General features: G+C 37.5%; 1 pseudogene across 1 annotated transcript in view; it reads left to right on the top strand.

The window, feature by feature from the left end:
- LOC147004907 (protein DBF4 homolog A-like) overlaps nt 1–14,038 on the top strand; it is a 386,595-nt pseudogene extending 372,557 nt beyond the window's left edge. Inside the window, exons 8-14 of the transcript XR_015046882.1 lie at nt 389–439; nt 1,894–1,963; nt 4,680–4,716; nt 6,774–6,902; nt 7,321–7,432; nt 11,065–11,189; nt 12,726–14,038. The product of XR_015046882.1 is annotated as a protein DBF4 homolog A-like (transcript). The remainder of the gene's footprint in view (nt 1–388; nt 440–1,893; nt 1,964–4,679; nt 4,717–6,773; nt 6,903–7,320; nt 7,433–11,064; nt 11,190–12,725) is intronic.
- Nucleotides 14,039–18,103: the final 4,065 nt, after the last annotated feature.

Here is an 18,103-nt window from a genome sequence, read left to right as displayed (position 1 = left end):
TTTCTGAGACAGATTCTCATGTAATTCAGGCTGGCCTTAAGTTTGCTATATAGCTTGACTTTAAAATGTCAGTGGGTGCTAGCTATTTTTATTTACATAGAATTGATCCTCTAGCATCTCATTCAATTTCTTTCTTCGTGTGCCTATGCGTGTGCGTGTGTGTTTGGTATGTTTGTAGATGTTTTCTGCACTGGAAAAAAAGAGGGAAAAAATTTTAGTCTGTCTTCCAGGAGAATAATGAAGCCACTTTTGACCATAAATTTTCTGTGTTCATAGCTATTGAGACTATATGAACAAAATTTTCTACTTTTAAGGGGTTCTCTTTTCTAACCTTTTCTCTGATGAAGTACTATAATTGTTTGGTTTTTTTGTTGTTGTTGTCTTACAGGTATGTTTGAGCCGAGGAAAATTGTTAGCTGAAAAAGCTGTCAAGGATCATGTAAGTAGGAATTTGAAATTCACAGCATGTGGGCTTCAATTGGGACAGTGGGCTGGTGTCTAGCACATGAGGTCCTTAACTCTTCATAAGCCAGGCATAGCAGCATGCACCTGTCATAACAGCTCTGAGGTGGTAGGGGACCAGAAGTTCAAGGACATCCTCAGTTACATAAGGAGTTCAAAGCCAGCCAGAGCTAGAAACCCTGTGACGCGGGGACAGGGAAGAAAGAAAAACATGCAGTGCATATTTTGCTTCTTTATTGTCTTGTTTTCTGAGACAGATTCTCATGTAATTCTGGCTGGACTCAATTTGCTATATAGCTTGACTTCCGAGTGCTGGCATTATAGATATATACTACCATATATAATATAGGTACAGCTGTATTTTATTCAAAATTGAACTGTGGGCTGGCTAGATGACTCAGTGGGTAAAGCTGCTTGCTGCCAAAACTATTGACCTTAGTTTGATACCAAGGACCTAAATGATGAAAGAAAAGAACTGACTCTTGAAAATTGTCTTCTGATCTCCAAGTGTGCACTGTGGTAAGTGTGTACCGACACACATACACACAGACAAGCATACAAGTAGAATAAGTGAATGTAATAAATACTCAACTTGGATCGGTAGTAAAGTTGGCAAAATGCCTGTCATGAAAGCAGTAGAACTTAAATTTGGATGTCTAGAAGCCACATAAAAAGTAAAAGGCCAGGCATAGCAAGAGGTGCCTCTGATCTTAGCATTGACATTTTTGGAGAGGGATAGGGTGGGACACTTGGGTCCCTGAAGCTAATTGGCCAGTCAGCCTAGCTGAATCAGTGACTTCCTGGTTCAGCAAGTGACCTACCGTCTCTAAAACAATTGAAAGTGGAGTATGATTAAAGAAAGACATTTGGCATTGACCGGAGGCCTCTGCATCACACAGGCATGGACACACCACATGCGAAATTTGTAACTGAAAGTTGAAGATATTCTGGAGATAACTCTTTCATTTCTAGTGGAAAAAAGCTCAAGTTATAGCTTGTCTCATTCTATCAGAAATAGAAGCTACTTTTTCCCGGAGGAACATCCCCATCTTGTGGACATCCTAAACATTACTGAAAACTCGAAGGTTACCTTAAGATATACATTTAATTGTTAGGGTATACATTAATTCTTAGGTCAGGCAGAGTGGGCATACCTTTATTCCCAGCACTTGAGAGGCAGGTGGATTTCTGGCTTCCAGGCCAGCCAGGGCTACTAAGTGAGACTTTGTCTCAAACAAAACATAGGAATATATTAATTGGAAACGATTTAAGAATGCCAAAATACAAAACAAGGTCCTCATTTCTATTGTAATTCATTAGGGACATTTATGCATAATCTCTTCAATGGCGTTAAGATTTAAATAAAATTTAAGGCTTAAAAAGTTTTAAAAGTAATTCTTAGACAAACTTGGTTTTGTTTTTGTTTCACAGGATTTTATTCCTGCTAATAGTATATTATCAAATGCCTTATCATGGGGAGTAAAGATTCTTCATATTGATGGTAAGATGACCTTTTGATAGCATTTGTAGTACGTGCCTGTCTGTCCTTTAGTTACATAATAAGAATTTTGGTAGTAGGGGGTATCTCCCATGGTAAACTTTAACATACAGTTACTGCCACTTAACATCGCAGTTTAACTCCAAAGGTAAAATTGCTAACCTTCAGTTCTCATTTCAATAAAGACATTCGATACTACATTGAACAGAAGAAGAAAGCACTGAGTGCACTCAAGAAATCCAGTGCTTCTGGGAGGGATGCGGTACGTGGCTCTTTTTTAAAACTCTTCTTAAAAGTGCTACTTTGTTTTTTGTTTTTTTATTTGTTTGTGTGGTTTTTTTTTTTTTTTGGTTTGGTTTTTTGTTTTGTTTTGTTTTTCGAGTGTTTTTGTTTTTAATATAAGTAATTCTGCAATAAGTAAAAAAAATACTTTGAGACTCTTATGGATTTCTGAATTGTGTGTCATTTGACTTGAAGCTTATATTCATGAATTAAAAATTGTTTCTGGGGTAATGGCATAGGTTTTTTTCATCCCTTTTTGTTGCTGCTGTATTTTAAGAGATACTGTTTATTCTATAGAAAAACATAAGAAAATGCAGAGATGTTTGCTGTGGTTGTCCTATTATTCTCTTGTCGCCGAGTGTACAGTCTCTTCTGGCTTCATCTTTGAGTCACTCTTTGTCTCTTACACCCCTGCCTAACTACTATTCAGTCCGTACACTCCATCTTCTCACTGTTTTGCAGATCTCTACTCCTATATTTCTAACTCACTTTTAACTGACAAGGTATGAAACTGAGAAGCAGTTTGCAGATCCTTTTGATACCTTTTAAAGCCAGCTGTGTTGGATGGTTTTCCTGCTGTTGTCCATTCCTTCCTTGAGCTCTATTATTCATCTCTGCTTATCCCTGTTTTCTCTTAGTCCTCAGACCATTTTTCGGTGGTTTGCTTTTACTACATACAATCCTTAAACGACTTAGATACAAAGAAAAGAAAGGTCTGTACTCTGGTACATAAAAAGAGATGGAGACAAAGTAGTTTGGAAATTTGGTGATTTTATGTAGTAAAATAAGCAGCTTATACTTTCCACAGCTTTAGCAACACCAGGGCTTTGTATCTGAGGTTGTGTTCTTTTAGGTTTTCCTGTTTTGTTTTCCCTCTTCCAGTTGGAAGTGGTCATTGCTCATTATCTTTGAAAGAACTAGCTCCTCACTTTGTATTTGCATTCTGGTATTGACTCCACCCAGTAAATTTTGTTTTATGAGTGCCATACTCCTTTTCAGTTCTACAGTCTTTTGTGTACCAGATAATTTTGGCTACACACAAGAAATTGTCAATGTTGTGTAGATTCCTTATCTATTAGAATAGTTAGACAATACTGATTTTGTTTTTGCTGTTACTGTTTTTCTGTTTTTGTCTTTCTTTTTATAAGATTTATTTATTTATTTATTTATTTATTTATTTATTTATTTATTTATAAGTACACTGAAGCTGTCTTCAGACACACCAGAAGAGGGTATCAGATCTCATTACAGATGGTTGTTAGTCACCATGTGGTTGCTGGGATTTGAACTTGGGATCTGTTTTAGTTTTTGAAACAGGGTCTCGCCAAGGTAGCTCTAGGTGTCCTGGAACTCACTATGTAGACCAGGCTAGCCTCAAACTCTTAGAGATCTACTTGCTTCTGCCTCCTAAGTGCTGAGATTAAAGGAATGCACCACTGTACCTGGCATTACTGTTTTGTTAACAGATCTAGCCGTCCAGTTTTTATTCAGACTGTAAATTCTGTCTTAATTTCATAGATACCTGCAGTTTTTTAAGACTTGCATGCAGTATTGGGGTTGTCTTGTACACATACTATGTGCATTTGTCTGAGATTTAGACAGTGATATAAGTCTCAGTTGCACTTCGCTTTGGATTTATTCATAGCATGAGCAGTGTTGAGTTCACACAAGAAATTGCCAATGTCCTATCTACTACAATAGTAGCACATACAGTTGGCCCACGTGTAGATTTATACAGGGAATTAGGGATGCCCATCTCCAGCTTGCTCCTTAAATCCTCTGCTCAGGGATCTCTTTCCGAGCTACCCTAGTACATAAGTGGGGATGTCACATACGACCTACACTACTGCCCAGACTGCACACACAGGACAACTGGAAGGAAAGGAAAACCACTGGAGCCTCTTTTGTTATTTCCCTAGTAAAACAGATGAGGTGAGGTTAATGTTTGAGCCATTCACCCTGACAGCTTCATACCAAAGGTCCTAAGTGTGACATGCTCGACACTAAGGTCTGCTTCCTCTTTAAAACTTTCCTATACCTATCTAGTTCTTACTGAGTGCCGTCCAGAGCTTCATTATGATCGGTGACATGATTCCCCCGAAGGAATGCAGTTCACATAGGTCTTCACTGTTAACTGTACCTTGTCCTTGCTAACCAATGTTGAAGGCTCAATGATCAGTGCCACTGCCACTACTCTCCAACAAAGAATGTAAAGTTAGGACTGAATTCTGTAGAGATGATCAGTATCTTTCATTCTTGAGCGCCATTCAGTTTTTTGATTGAATTGATTTTAAGAAGCAAGATTTTCACCCTGTACAGTAGCCACTCTGATAAACTATTTTTCTTGTACATTTTTTTTCTCTTGAAGATGACTGTGCAGTTTTTTTCTGTATTTTTAAACCCAGTATTTTCACTGTATTTGTTTTCCTTTTTAAAGGGGAAAAAAGCTGGTCCTGGAATACAAAAGACAAGAAGTAAGTATTCCTGATACATTGTTTAGTTTTCTTTTAGAGAGCAGAAAAAGATTAAGTCTGAAGTGTACAGCTTGGGCTCTTGGCCACAGGTACATGGTGTCCTAGGTTTTAACTCCAAGATGCCCAGATATTTATATACTTAGAAAGATTTGCTGAGGTAAAGTAACTAGTTATTTCCGTGATTTATTCAAGGATTTCTTAGTAATTTTTAGAACATGGACCTCAGCTACAGTCTGATGACACTTAAGCTACCCTTCCCCATGTTAATAATTTTGTAAAGATGTCTTCTTCTGTGTGTGGGAGGGGTTAGGTGTACATTAGTGCAGATGCTCCAACAAGCTAGAAGAGGACGTTGAGTCCCTTGGAGCTGAAGTTACATCAGTTGTTAGACCTGACATAGGTGCTAGGAACTGACCTTGATCTTCTATAATATCATTCTGTGATCTCCATTTCTGAGCTCTATCTCCATCCCCGAAATTAATATTTTCAAAAACATTTTTTAAAACTCATTATAGTCCCAGAAGAAACAATTCTTCAAGTCCATTTACTGGGCGGGATGAACATGAGGAATGCTTTGGGATAGCTTTACAGTGTGAACATATCTGTGCCATTCAGCTCAAGAATCTTGGATGGTTGGTATGAATGCAATCCGGTATACAATCCGGACGCTGCAGAGGCCAAGGAGCCTGGGCCTTAGTAGAGGGATTCTGTCTTACAAAATCCAAAACACATCCTTGGCGTGACAGATACAGGGGAATGATAGTGGAAGATATTTTACCTGAGGCCTACACCTTTCAACTCTCTTGAGTTTTAAAGGATTTCTAGATGGTTTACCCACCATAGTCTTTACTGATTTGCACCTGTCTAATGGTATTTTCTCTTCATAAGCAGGGAGACTCAAGAAGCCTTTTTTAAAGGTTGAAGATGTGAACCGTTAGTGTCAGAATCCAGTGTGTTGGAAACTGTGTTAGAACTATAGAGAAAACCTCATGAGACTTATTTTCCTGACTGTGATGTGCAGAGAGCAGTAATTCCCTTGTGTTCAGGGACTGAATTTAGTTTCATTCTATTGTAGATTTGAATTCAGAGTATCTGCTTTAGACTTATCATAAAATTATCTCATTTTTTTAGTATTTTAAATAATCACTCTGGCTGCATTCAATATCATGAGTTTGAACAATTACTAAAAATTCACCCCTGTAATTGTGGGAGAAATTATAGATAGTACTTGGAAATGTTTTGAAAAGAATGGAATTCAGACATGCTTCAACATGGTGGAGCTTTCAGGACTTCATCCAAAATGAAGTATGAAGGAAAATACTGCATTATTCAATGTACATAAAGCATTCAGAATATTCAGATTCGGTCACTGCTGGTTGCAAAGACCTGTAGGGAAATAGAGGGTCCTAGGGTTTTTACTTTTGCAAGGTAAGCACCATGAGATGGGGTAGTGCTTTCACAAGTTAATGTTTAATGTGACTGCACTGTCCAGTTTCAAATGGTATCTAGAGCAGTGCTCAACCTGAGGGGGACAACTTCTAGGGGACTGGACAACTCTTTCACAGAGGTTCCTAAGACCACTAGAAAACACTAGTTACAATACAATCCATAACAGTTGAAAAATTACAGTTATGAAGTCTCAACAAAAGTAATTTTTTGGCTGGAGATCACCACAGCTGAACTGTATTAAAGGGTTCCAGCATGAGGAAGGTTGAGACCCACTGCTCTAGAAGCTGGGATAGTAATTCCAAAACTTAATGATTAATGTGACTAAACTCTACGGTTTTAATTAGTTTCGATGGTAGGTGTTTTCGGGAGGATCTGGGAGGAGGTGAGAAAGTGGGAAGTGATCAGAATATTGTATGAAATATTAGTTTCAATTTTTTAGGTGTTAAAAGAATAGGCCTACAAATTGGTTCTTTGAAAGGAAGGTTACCCCTACCAAGTCTTTCTTGTTTATTTCAGATTTGAGGTGATTTACAGAACTTAGATATAAGGCTTTGAAACCTTTCTTTCATCCTAGAGAAGCTCACATGTATTTGTCTTTATTCATTTAGGTGCTACAGGCCATTTTACCTTCAGCTCCCCAGTATGCCGTGTATAAGCTACTTTCTTCAGAAGCCCTGCAGTCCGTTTGATATAGAGAAGTCATCCAGCGTCCAGAAACAAGCTCAGCCCAAGCTCAGGTTGGTGGGAAACTTGATTCTTAGAAAGAATGCTATTTAATTTAGACTTTCACTATGATTGTTTTTTTTTTTTCCTTCATAAGCATTTGGGGTAGTGTATTTTGTGCCATGGTGGTAGTATGTGTGCTTGTTTTCCCTGTAAATATTTTAATGCTTCTATGCTAGATTTAGTGTGAATAAAAGTACATTATTTGGACATTTTAGGTGTGAGTGGGGTTCAGATACTAAAACCCGTTTCTCTTGACCATTTGAAATGTTCTTCAGAATATTTATTACATTTTGTTTTACATTTCTTGAAATTCAGTTAAAAGTATTTGCTGTTCAAAAGTGACAGATTGTGCATATGTTAGTTTAAGGCAATACGTTTTAAAATTATTCATTAGCAGTTAATTTTGTTACCATGTATTTCTATCACTAGAATTAATACGGATGGCGATAAATGTGGAACCCCAGTTCAACTCCAGTTGAAGGAAAAGAGAAAAAAAGGATATTGTGAATGTTACTTCCAGAAATACGAAGATCTCGAAACTGTAAATGTGATTTTCCATTTGGGATTGGTGTTTCTAAACATCTAAATACTGTTTTTATTTTTAAGTCCCATTTTACTATGCCGAGTATAGTTTGCAACATGATAGTCACAAATATATTCTAGAGTAGAAACATCTCTGGTTTGTTTTATGGTGGGGATAGAACACAGCTCTGCACTTTCTAGGCATGTACATCAGCACTCCTGCATCTTGAATCTGAAACACTTGAAATTGTAAGAATCCAAGGAGGGAAATCGACATTGAGAAAATAATTTTTATTCATTTAAGAAATATTTGAGTGCTTAGTATATAACTACAATATAAAAATATAACAAAATATATGTAGACAGTATTAGATCAGTGCAAGGAGAAACAAAACAGGAATGGAGGTTTGCTATCATGTGTTTAGACTTGGCAAAGAAATACTTGACTGATGTTTAAGTAGAACTACAGAAAAGTTAGGTAACCAGGCATCTTGATACCAAGCGAAATCGGCAAGGGTAGATAGACCCAGAGTAGAGGATGATGGCCTAGACTAAGCAGGAATAGGAGTTCTTGGGGCATGGTCAGGTTGTTGGAATACTCTAAAAATGAGACTGGAGGGATTCATATGATTTTTGGATTAAGAGATGGTAGATAAATGAGAAGTTCCTATATTTTGGTCTGAGCAATTAAAAAAGAAAAGTCTTGCAAGAGCATATCAAATAAAAGAAGTTTTTAAAGATGGGGAAGGCCTGTTGGAGTTTGAAAGCTTATTAAAATCACTGGTAGTCTTGTCTGTATCCTTAGAGTTTGGTGCATAGCAAGTGCTTATTAACCATAGCAGTTACTTTTTTAATTTCTTAGCTTTTAAATAGTAGGTAGACAGACGTAGTGGTGCACAACTTACAGCCTCTCTACTTTCAACCTCCGCAAGCTCAGGCAGGATGAATATCAGAGTGCATAAGCTCAAATATTTATCATTTGAGATGGATTAATATTTACCAGGGGTTTTGATTTGTTTTACTGATGTAATAAAGAAGGACGTACAGTTAGTTTTAAATTGCATTGAATCAGAAGCTGAAGTATTTCAAATTTTTTTCCTTTTCCTTCTAATTGTTTTGAAATTAAAGTTATTGATTGGTTCTGAAATTTACATGCCATTGTGAGGTCAGAGTAGTATAGAATGTTTGCTTTTCTTTATCTTTGAGCTCCTAATGTGTTCAGAAATATAAGAATGATAGGAAAGTTGTCCACTGATTGTCACAAAGAAAGTAAATTTGTGAAAGTTGATTTGAGAAGAAATTTAAGATCATGACTTTGAAAGTTTTTGTTTGTCTTTTAATTTAAACTAAAGCAGAGTTCGGTAGGTCACTCCAACACTCTGGGAGGGTCTTGGGTTTGAGAGCAATTTGGACTACATAATGAGATCTTATCTTAAAAAACCAACTATTGTTTTATTACCTTGGGTTTCACAATAATTCATTTCTATCCATGCAAAGAGACTGAGATAGGAAATATTTTTGAGGGCTTAGGAGATGGCTCAGTTAGTGACCTGCTTACAAAGGAACTAAGATTGATCTCCAGAACCCACGTCAAGAAGTGTGGACATGATGGTATGCTGGAGCAAACAGGCTCATTCCTGGCCTGCTGGTCTGCTGGCCTGCTTTACTGGACTGAACATCCAGGTGTCCAGCACCTATAGAAGGAATGGTAGACAAGGTTGTCTTCAGTCTACACACACGTACACAAATATTTTTAAGTAGTGTAGGTAAAGCAGACATACAGTACTGTAGCTAAAGTATAGCATACAGAAAAGAGAACAAGAAAAGCCAAAAGGTGACAGGCCTGAGTTATAAACAGGATATATAAAGCTATCCTTGTCTAGTTGTATTGTAGCATGGAGAATGTTCAAAATAAGTGGAATGTGCCGTACAGTGGTAGCGAATGATGAGAATGACATTAGGGGTGTAGCTCAGTGCTAAGGCCTAGGCTTGGCACATGTGAGACCCAAAAGTAAAGGTAAATGAGAGTGCTTGACTTGCTATTAGAGAAGGCACAGACCTCTGAGACATACAGATCAATAATACTAAGTAATAAAAACAACTAAGTGAATTTAGAGAAAAAGTATATGTTTCACTTCATAATTTTTTTTCTTCCCAGAATATAAATGAATTCAATCTGATCTTTAAAAATGTGAAACTTATTTGAGATGTTTTGTTTGTTTTTCTGAGGGTTTCCCTCTGCAGCTCTGGCTTCAGTGGAACTCACTCTGTAGATCAGGCTGGCCTCAAACAGATATACCTGCCCCTGCCTCTACCTCCCCAGTGCGCTGGGATTAAAGGTTTTGTGTGTGTGTGTGTGTGTGTGTGTGTGTGTGTGTGTGTGTGTGTGAGTGAGTGTGCGCGTGCCACCATACCCAGCTCTAGGCTCTATATAGGATATCCTGAATTTATTGACAAGACAATTAGCCTGGAGATCTCACCCTTTCAGAAGGAAGGTTGTTTCCTGTAAATTCCAAACTATAAATTTGGTTTTTTTCATTTGGCACAGGGTCTTACTATTTAAACCAAATTCAGAGAAACCTACCTACCACTGCTTCCTCAGTACTAGGATTAAAGATGCCCTACCATGCCCAGTTTACTTTCCTTTTTATCACTCTGAGATTGAAAAACATTCCCTGCTGGGCTGTTGGGGAGCATGCCTTTAATCCCAGCTCTTGGCAGGCAGAGGAAGGCAGATTTCTGAGTTCTAGGCCTGCCTGGTCCTTAGAGTGAGTTTCAAGGCAGTCAGAGGTATACAGAGACACCCTGTCTGGAAAAACCAAAAGAAAAGAAAAAACACTCCCCTTTCCTCTGTTGCAATCAGTAGGTAATGAGGTAACTTGTTTGTTCGTACTTGGGTGTTTTCTTCAGTTGTGAGTCTTTTTGTAATGTATATATTCTGTAGCATTTATCAAAGGTCTTGGTTTTTAAAGTTTAGTTTTTACTTTTTACATGTGTGTGTGTGTGAGTGTATGGCATACGAGTGGAGTCTAGAAGAAGCCATCAAATTACCCGAAACTGGAGTTACAAGTGATTGTGTGCTACCAGATTTGGGTACTAGGAACCACCTTCAAGTCTTGGAAGAGCGTTGCGTGCCTATAACAACTGAGCCAGCTTTCTAGCCCTTTAATTTGTTTTAAAACTCTTCTAGACTCTTGTATGTCTTAAATTTTTGTATATTAAGGTAAAGGATTTCATTTAGTTCTGTAAGCCCTACTTTGGGAATTATATACAATAGTAGTTGAAGTATGTTTTATAAAGTATTAATATATTACTGAATATATTGAAGGTAGTTCTTAACTTTATCTGTCTTGAGATCCTTTAAAAACAGTTTTTAAATTGAAATATAAATACATCATTTCCCTCTTCCCCACCCACCCTAATTATTGCCTCTTGCTGTCTCTCAAATACAAGGGTTCTTTTTAAAAAATTGTTTATATATATATATATATATATATATATATATATATATAATTCATATACACACACGTGTGTGTGTGTGTGTGAGCGAGAGAGAGAGATGTTATTTGGGTTTGGTATTTGATTTTTTGGTTTAATTCATATAATTATTGAATGTAATTTTAAGATGCTTTTGTTGTGGTTTTGTTTTAGCACCTTCTGAGTGAGAAACACAGGAACTTTGCACAGAGTAACCAGTATCAAGTTGTTGATGATATTGTATCTCAGTTAGTTTTCGATTTTGTGGAATATGGAAGAGACACACCTAAAAAGAAAAGGTAATTTGCCAAAGATACTGTTAAGCTATTTTATGGCACTCAGATTTAATATAATGTTTGTCTGCTCTTAGAAAGAGTACAGATTTTTTTCTAATGATGTAAATATTTTTTAGAACGAATACCTTCTTCCCTTCTTTTTCCTGCCACTAAAGGTACTTAGTCTCCCTCTAACATGGTTTTGAAAGGGAGCTCACAATTTTTTCTGTTAAGGTCAGTTATAGAGTCGATGTTTTAGGTTTTGTAAATTTGAAGAGCTCAGTGACTTCCAGTCAGCTGTGTTACTGAACACTGAGCATGGCTATTTTTCAGTGGAACATTACTTAAGAAAGTAAAGATATAGTAGCAGGCAGCATTGTAGCAGGCAGCATTGTCAACCTCTGGTGTCGAACCATGTGGTTTTCAATGTACTCAGTCTAAAAATGTTGATTAGGAATGCTTTTATATGGGTATACAGTAGGGTTGATAATTGGTCATCTGTTTTTGTCCTAGTCTTAAGGCATAACGATTAGAGGTGTGATAATGAAGCACAACTCTGAAAAGCAAGTAGGGGGTGCTCTGCGTTTAGACCCTGGATCTCTGTAGGACTCTTGGTGGACATTATGGCTGACCACTGATGTGGCCATGTGCGACTCCTGTGAGGACTTAAAATGTTTTGAAAGTTTCAGGAAGGACCTGAACAATTTTTTATCTAGTTATTCCCTAATCATTTTATCAGTACAGCTTTTTTACTTCTTGTCAGTCTCCAGTTGGACTACTGTGACATTTTTGAACTCGAAATTTGTTAGAAGGAACTCTAGTCCCTATTTTGGTTTTACTTTGCTTTTTCGGGATCATACCTAAGGCCTCACCAATGAGGCACAAAGAGGGAATCTTTGGCATTGCTTAAACACTATATATAAGTAAAGGGAACTGCTCTGGTTGGAGAGACAGGTGGATTGTAGAGGGCTCACTGTTTCTTGTGATGTATAATGCAAAGTGTAATTGGGGACCTGATAACGTGTCATGTGTTTGCATAATTAGGATTGTTCAAGAGATTCTAAGATTCTACGTGAGGCAGACGTTTAGGTCAAAAATATGTTTGAAATTAAAGGGTTACTTTGTCGCCTTTACATGTGCAAAGATCTAGTTCACTTTGATATGAAATAGTTTAAATGGAAAATATGTTTCTGCTTTTAGTTTCAAACAAGTACTTTCTGAAACCAAACAAACATTAAAGCACTAGTATTTTTTAAAGATAACAACAAAATCAGGGTCAGATACAGATACTGTCATCTTTCTTTGGTTTATACAATTCATGCTGTTTTGTTTTTTTCATAATTAGTTCAAAGGGTATTGTTTATCTCAAGGAGGGAGCCGAATGAATGGGGAGGTGGTACCCTAGTTCAGTTTAGGTGATTGCTGTGTTTTACTTTAAAAACATCTAAAGTAAATATTACGATTTCTGTGTTAGGGTTATCCTAAGTCAGTTTCGTAAATAACTCATACATAGTTTTATTCATTTCTAAATTCTTGCGTTTTTTTTTTTTCTTTATAAAGAATAAGATACAGTGTTGGGTCCCTTTCTTCTGTTTCTGCAAATGTCCTGAAAAACACTGCACCGAAGGAGAAGCCACTCTTGGAGCCCAATTTCCAGAAGGACGTGGGAGAAAGCAGTGGGCAACTATCAAGCAGAACTCTCAGTATGAAGAAACCCGGAAACCTGAAGAAAAGCCTGGGTTTGCTTCAGAGCCTACAACCTATTCTTCAGCTGGATTGAAAGGATGTGACCGGAAACCAGTGAGTGTGTTCAATGCCAGTGAGCCCGACCCAGAGCAGGAGTGTTCACAGCTACCTCTGCATGACAGCACACTGGAACACCAAGTGACTGTAGGTAGAAATGATGGAGAACAGAGAGTAGACGCCGCTCCAGGCGTGTCGCAGTTCTGTGGACAAGTTTCTCATCTCAGTACAGAAAGTAATCTACCCCAACCACAGTTAACTGCAGACATTACACAGCTTTCAGCAAAAGATCTGCAAGAAAAGGGCTTTCATGTTGTGATAGGTCATGCTTCTGACCTGGTGGCATTAAATACATCAAAAGAGCAGCTAACAATGAAGGGGAGAACTCCACCCTGTAGTCCCCAGGAGCCTCATGAGTGTGACGCTGGGAACATGGAGAATTTGCCTTGCGGTAAGATCCAGCGGAAAGTGAGAATGCTATTAGGCCAAAAGACAGCAAAGGCTGAACTGGGTGCTGAATTGGATAAAAAGAGAACTGAGTATCTTCCTGCACATGAAGACAGAACTTGTGGGTCACCAGTACAGTCTCTTTTGGACCTTTTTCAGACAAGTGAGGAGAAATCAGAATTTTTGGGTTTTACCAGCTACACTGAAAACAGTGGAATATGTGATGTTTTAGATATTTGGGAGGAAGAAAATTCAAGTAGCCTGTTGTCAACGTTTTTTTCTTCTCCTTCAACTTCTGCATTCGTTGGATTTTAGTATTTAATGTGCTTTTCAGAAGTGACAGCTCTATTCCTGAAGTTTTTATAAATACATATATAATTAGTTGTGGGGGGGAGTTGTTTTGTTTTTGCAAACTTTGTTTATGGAGCCATCTGTAAATATTAATTAAGGTGGTATTTGTAATTTTTTACAGGATTGAGTAGCTGTTACGAATTATACAATAAAAACTTGTCACTTATTTTATATTCCTGAGAGTAAAAATGAATATCATTTGCTTTATCACTGAAAATAATTTCAAGTGAGATTTGAAACCTATCAAAAATTTATGCACTATATATTACATACTATTAACTATTGCCTATTAGCATAGATTTCTATGATCAACATGTTATGCTTAAAAAAATTCAGGTAGAAAGGAAGAAAAAGAACGTACTAATTGGTATATTTGGATTCTGGCCATTAGTAGAAACATTGGCTCTAGACACAGACTCAGCTGGATTCTGTTAGGATCCTGACCCTGCAGACTGAAGTTATTGCAGGGCTCAAAATAATCCCAAAAAACCTTAAGGAGAATTTAAGTAATTCAGTTAATTGAGAATAATTTCCTTACAAATTGGTTTTTGTTTGGTACTAGATGATAAGAGATGTAGTGGATTGTTGGAATTGTTTTTAAATGCATGGGAGGAGTGACACAATCTGTCACTTGACTATTAAATAGAACAGGAAAATTTCTAAGTGTAAGATGAATGTCATCCTTTACCTTTGAGTATATGTGTATAGGAGTGGAACGATAGCCACTGAGGAGAGTTTTTCATGGTCTAAAGGATGATGCTATTAACTACTGTATAAAGATACAATGTCACTAAAACGTTGATTATCAGTATTCACTTAAAGTATTTTGTTACGTTTATTTATGTGAGTACTAGGGGTGGATGGATCACAGGCTATGTCATGGTTGTGGAAGTCGGAGGACTCCCCATGAAAATCCTTTCCTACCATGTAGGTCTTAGAGATCAGAGTCTCGTTGTCAGGTGTGATGGCAGGCCCCTATCTACTACCCTTCTCATGGGTCCAATAGTAGTAATTTTTTGAGACTAAGGCAAAATGTCAATAAACAACTTCCAGGGGCAAAAAAACACTGCAAATTGAAAAAAGACTGTTACTCTTAAAGTATCATACAACAAACAATTATTTGGGAATATAAAAAAATCTAGAAAGTTAGAAAATATGTAGGCTTTTTTAACCTTCATGTCTCCAAATGGATTTGTATCATTTTGCCTTAGTTGTATTTAATAAAAGCTGAATACTTCCAATAGTTTTAATTTTTAATTTGACTAGGTTTGAACTAAAATACTATTTAGAACATCTCCAAGACCTTCCTAATGAATACTGGGCCTTAAAGTTTAAATGTTTTATTACCCAAAACAGAGCAATAAATGATTTGTATGGGTTGGACAATGTGGAAGACACTCAGCCTAGGCACATAGATGAAAGAATTTTAACTAAGACTTAGGTCGTTCTCCTTCCCTCCCTCAGATCTTCTGATCTGGTTTCTAGATCCTTCAAGTATCCTTAAGCAGGATAGATAGTGTTAAGTCAATTTGATTAGTAAAAAATAACATGCTTTCAATTAAAGAAATCTTATTTAATATTTGAGAAATCAGTTTATTTCAATTTTGCTTTTTATAATTGTCAGCTCAGGCAAAAATACATACATACATACATACATACATACATACATGTAAAACAACTAACTGCATTAGTAGTTCTGTTCACTAAGTTGTAACGCTAATTTTCCAGTTTCATTCCTCGGGTCAAGTTTTCATTGATAACTAGTGAGTTTCTTTAAGTAAAATCTTTATTATTAATAAACATTTTATTTTTTGAGTTTGAGTCTTAGAAAATTTTAAGCAAGATAGATAGTTCTATTGTCAAGTTTCAGAATTCTTATATTGACTTCTAATGCTTATAAACTCAACAACAAAAAATGCTTCTGAGTACTCCTTTTCAGAAGCAACCAAAATTTTCCTGTTCTGAAGGCTCTGTGCTGTTGTGTTTGTTTCAAGTGATACAAACTTGGAAGGGAGAACCTCAGTTTGGAATGCAGGCATGAATTAATATTTGTGTTTAGTAGTTTATGCAGGAGGAGGACCTAACCCAGTGTGGGGAGTGTGATCTATTTATGGCACATGGACCTAGGATGGATACAAAAGCAGACTGAGCAAGCCCTGGAGAGCTAACTAGTATTCAGTGTTCCTCCATGGCCTCTGCTTCAGTTCCTACCTCCAAACTCATGCCCTGAGCCCCTACTGCCCTTGCTTGCCTCCTTGAGAGACTACCATGTACTCTGAAATAAATGCTTCCTCCCCCAAGTTAACCAACTTTTTTAAATCCACGCTTTATCACACCAACAGAAAACTACTGCCATCTGTTACTAGAAGGAGTAAACTGAGTGATAGTTATATTCCCCAAAGGATCCTCAAAATTTATGACGCATCCAAAAATATACATTAGGTACCTCTAATCCCATAAAATCCTTTCCTTACTCCATCATAGCTCTTTTCATATACTCTGTATATACTTAGGTCCTCAAAAGTCTCCTGTCCCTTGAGTGCCTGGTGTATTCCAGAAAAGCTGGGGATTCTATAGGAGGCAAACTCAGATGAATTTTGTTTTGCGGGATATTTAAGGAGTGACTTTGGATGTCCACTGACTCCAAGGGGAGCTTCTTAGAGTTGCTAAGTGAAGGTAGTTGATGGTCACTGAATATAGGACATTCCTCAAGGGGCCTCACTTTGCCCCAAAAGGCTAGCCAGTCCCCAGCAGGTGGAGTACAACATTATTGATGGATCAGTATGGATAATCTTTGATGTATCTGCCTGTCATTGCACAAGAAAACTACAATGGCCTGGTGGCAGTTGTAGCTTAAAATTTAGCAGTTTTCTCAGTTAATAAGCACAAATGCAGGAGGGAGGGTCCCAACAGTGACAAGGACAGATATTCTTTGTTTCCATCTGTTCTTTTCTTAATGAGGCACTAGAGTACCATAAAATATTTGAAGTTAAATTATAGAACATTTCAGATGATAATACACTAAATCCAAATCATCATGGTCACCAAGCAGATACTACTGAATGTATTATATTCTGATATCCTTACCATTCTGGTTAATTCTATGTGCAAGAAGAGCTAGAGTTGGCATTGACTATGGACCCATTCTTATACCTCTTTTTTTTTTTTTTACTGTACATTTAATCTTCTTGTCTAGCATGCTGTTGTATAGTGACATGCCAATACATGGCACTCTTCTTTTTGCCCTCAAAATGTGGTGGTTGCTAAGTATGGTTGCTTATTCCTGTAATCAGCACCAAGGAGGCTGAGGCAGGAGGATCATGAGTTCAAGACTAGCCTGAACTGGATAGTTAGATCCTGTCTCAAGAAGGAAAAACAAAAATCATTTTGCACAATAAATGCCTACTACTGTGCCAATAAATGTCTGGCTAATCTCTTGAAGAGAATACATCAAGCGAGCTTCTGATGACTTCAAGAGAATATGTCAAGCGAACTTCTGACGACTAGGAGCTACGTTTTTGCTTCCATGCCTACCCAGCACAGCAGCTAGTTCACATGCCCCCTGGGTGGCAGGTACCTGCAAAATGAAGATGCTTGCTGCCACATGCTTCTACCTCTTCCATTCATTACCTTTTCTCTAGGCTCTTTAAAAGCCAATAGTGTAATTACTCATTCCCCATAAGTCTCAATATACTCTAAACTTGTCCACTTTTCCTTCCATATAAAGGGACAGATAGCCAAGGAAGGACGTGGGGAAGCTGTCCATGGGTACTGGCTTTCATGCAACTCCTGAGTAGAACAATTTGACAGTTACATTTATTTTTCTTTTTAACCCACAAACCTATCTATGGGCTGTTTTAGATTTCCTTCCTTTCCAGCTGGTCTTAGGGATGGCCCCTAAGATTGGGTTAGGACCACATTTGTACCACGTGGGGATGGGGTGGGGGCTGTTAATTTGAGGCTGTCTCATTTGTTCCTGTAAATTATGAGCCCTCTGATCTTGTTTTTGCCCAAACCTGCACAGCTTACAGTGGGTTGTTACTTTATCCACCTAGTTTTATGAATTCAGAGGTCTTTAAAAAAAATGGCAAATATGAATGTTGGTGTCCCATTGGCCAAGTGTTTCATTTCACAAACATGATGATAAATCATTGTAATAGGCCCCCAGATCCTAGCTCAACTGATGGAAATACCATTTAGCCTGTAAAAACTAACCAAGTAAACAGTACTAGTAGCTGAAAAGACCTAATCTATCAAAATCAGAGTTCTGGGAAAGTCTCAATGTACTAACCTTGCTTTTTTGGTTTCTGTAGTTAACTGAACCATGTCAACCCAGGATACAGGGTTTGTGCTTAAAAGCTCACCCTGAGAAAGACTTGGATCCTGCACACCCACCC

Source organism: Mus caroli, unplaced genomic scaffold (assembly GCF_978045245.1).
Source record: "Mus caroli unplaced genomic scaffold, Mus_caroli_1 scaffold_4, whole genome shotgun sequence".
In the NCBI taxonomy this organism is placed as follows: domain Eukaryota; kingdom Metazoa; phylum Chordata; class Mammalia; order Rodentia; family Muridae; genus Mus; species Mus caroli.
This window is presented reverse-complemented; position numbering and strand designations above follow the sequence as displayed.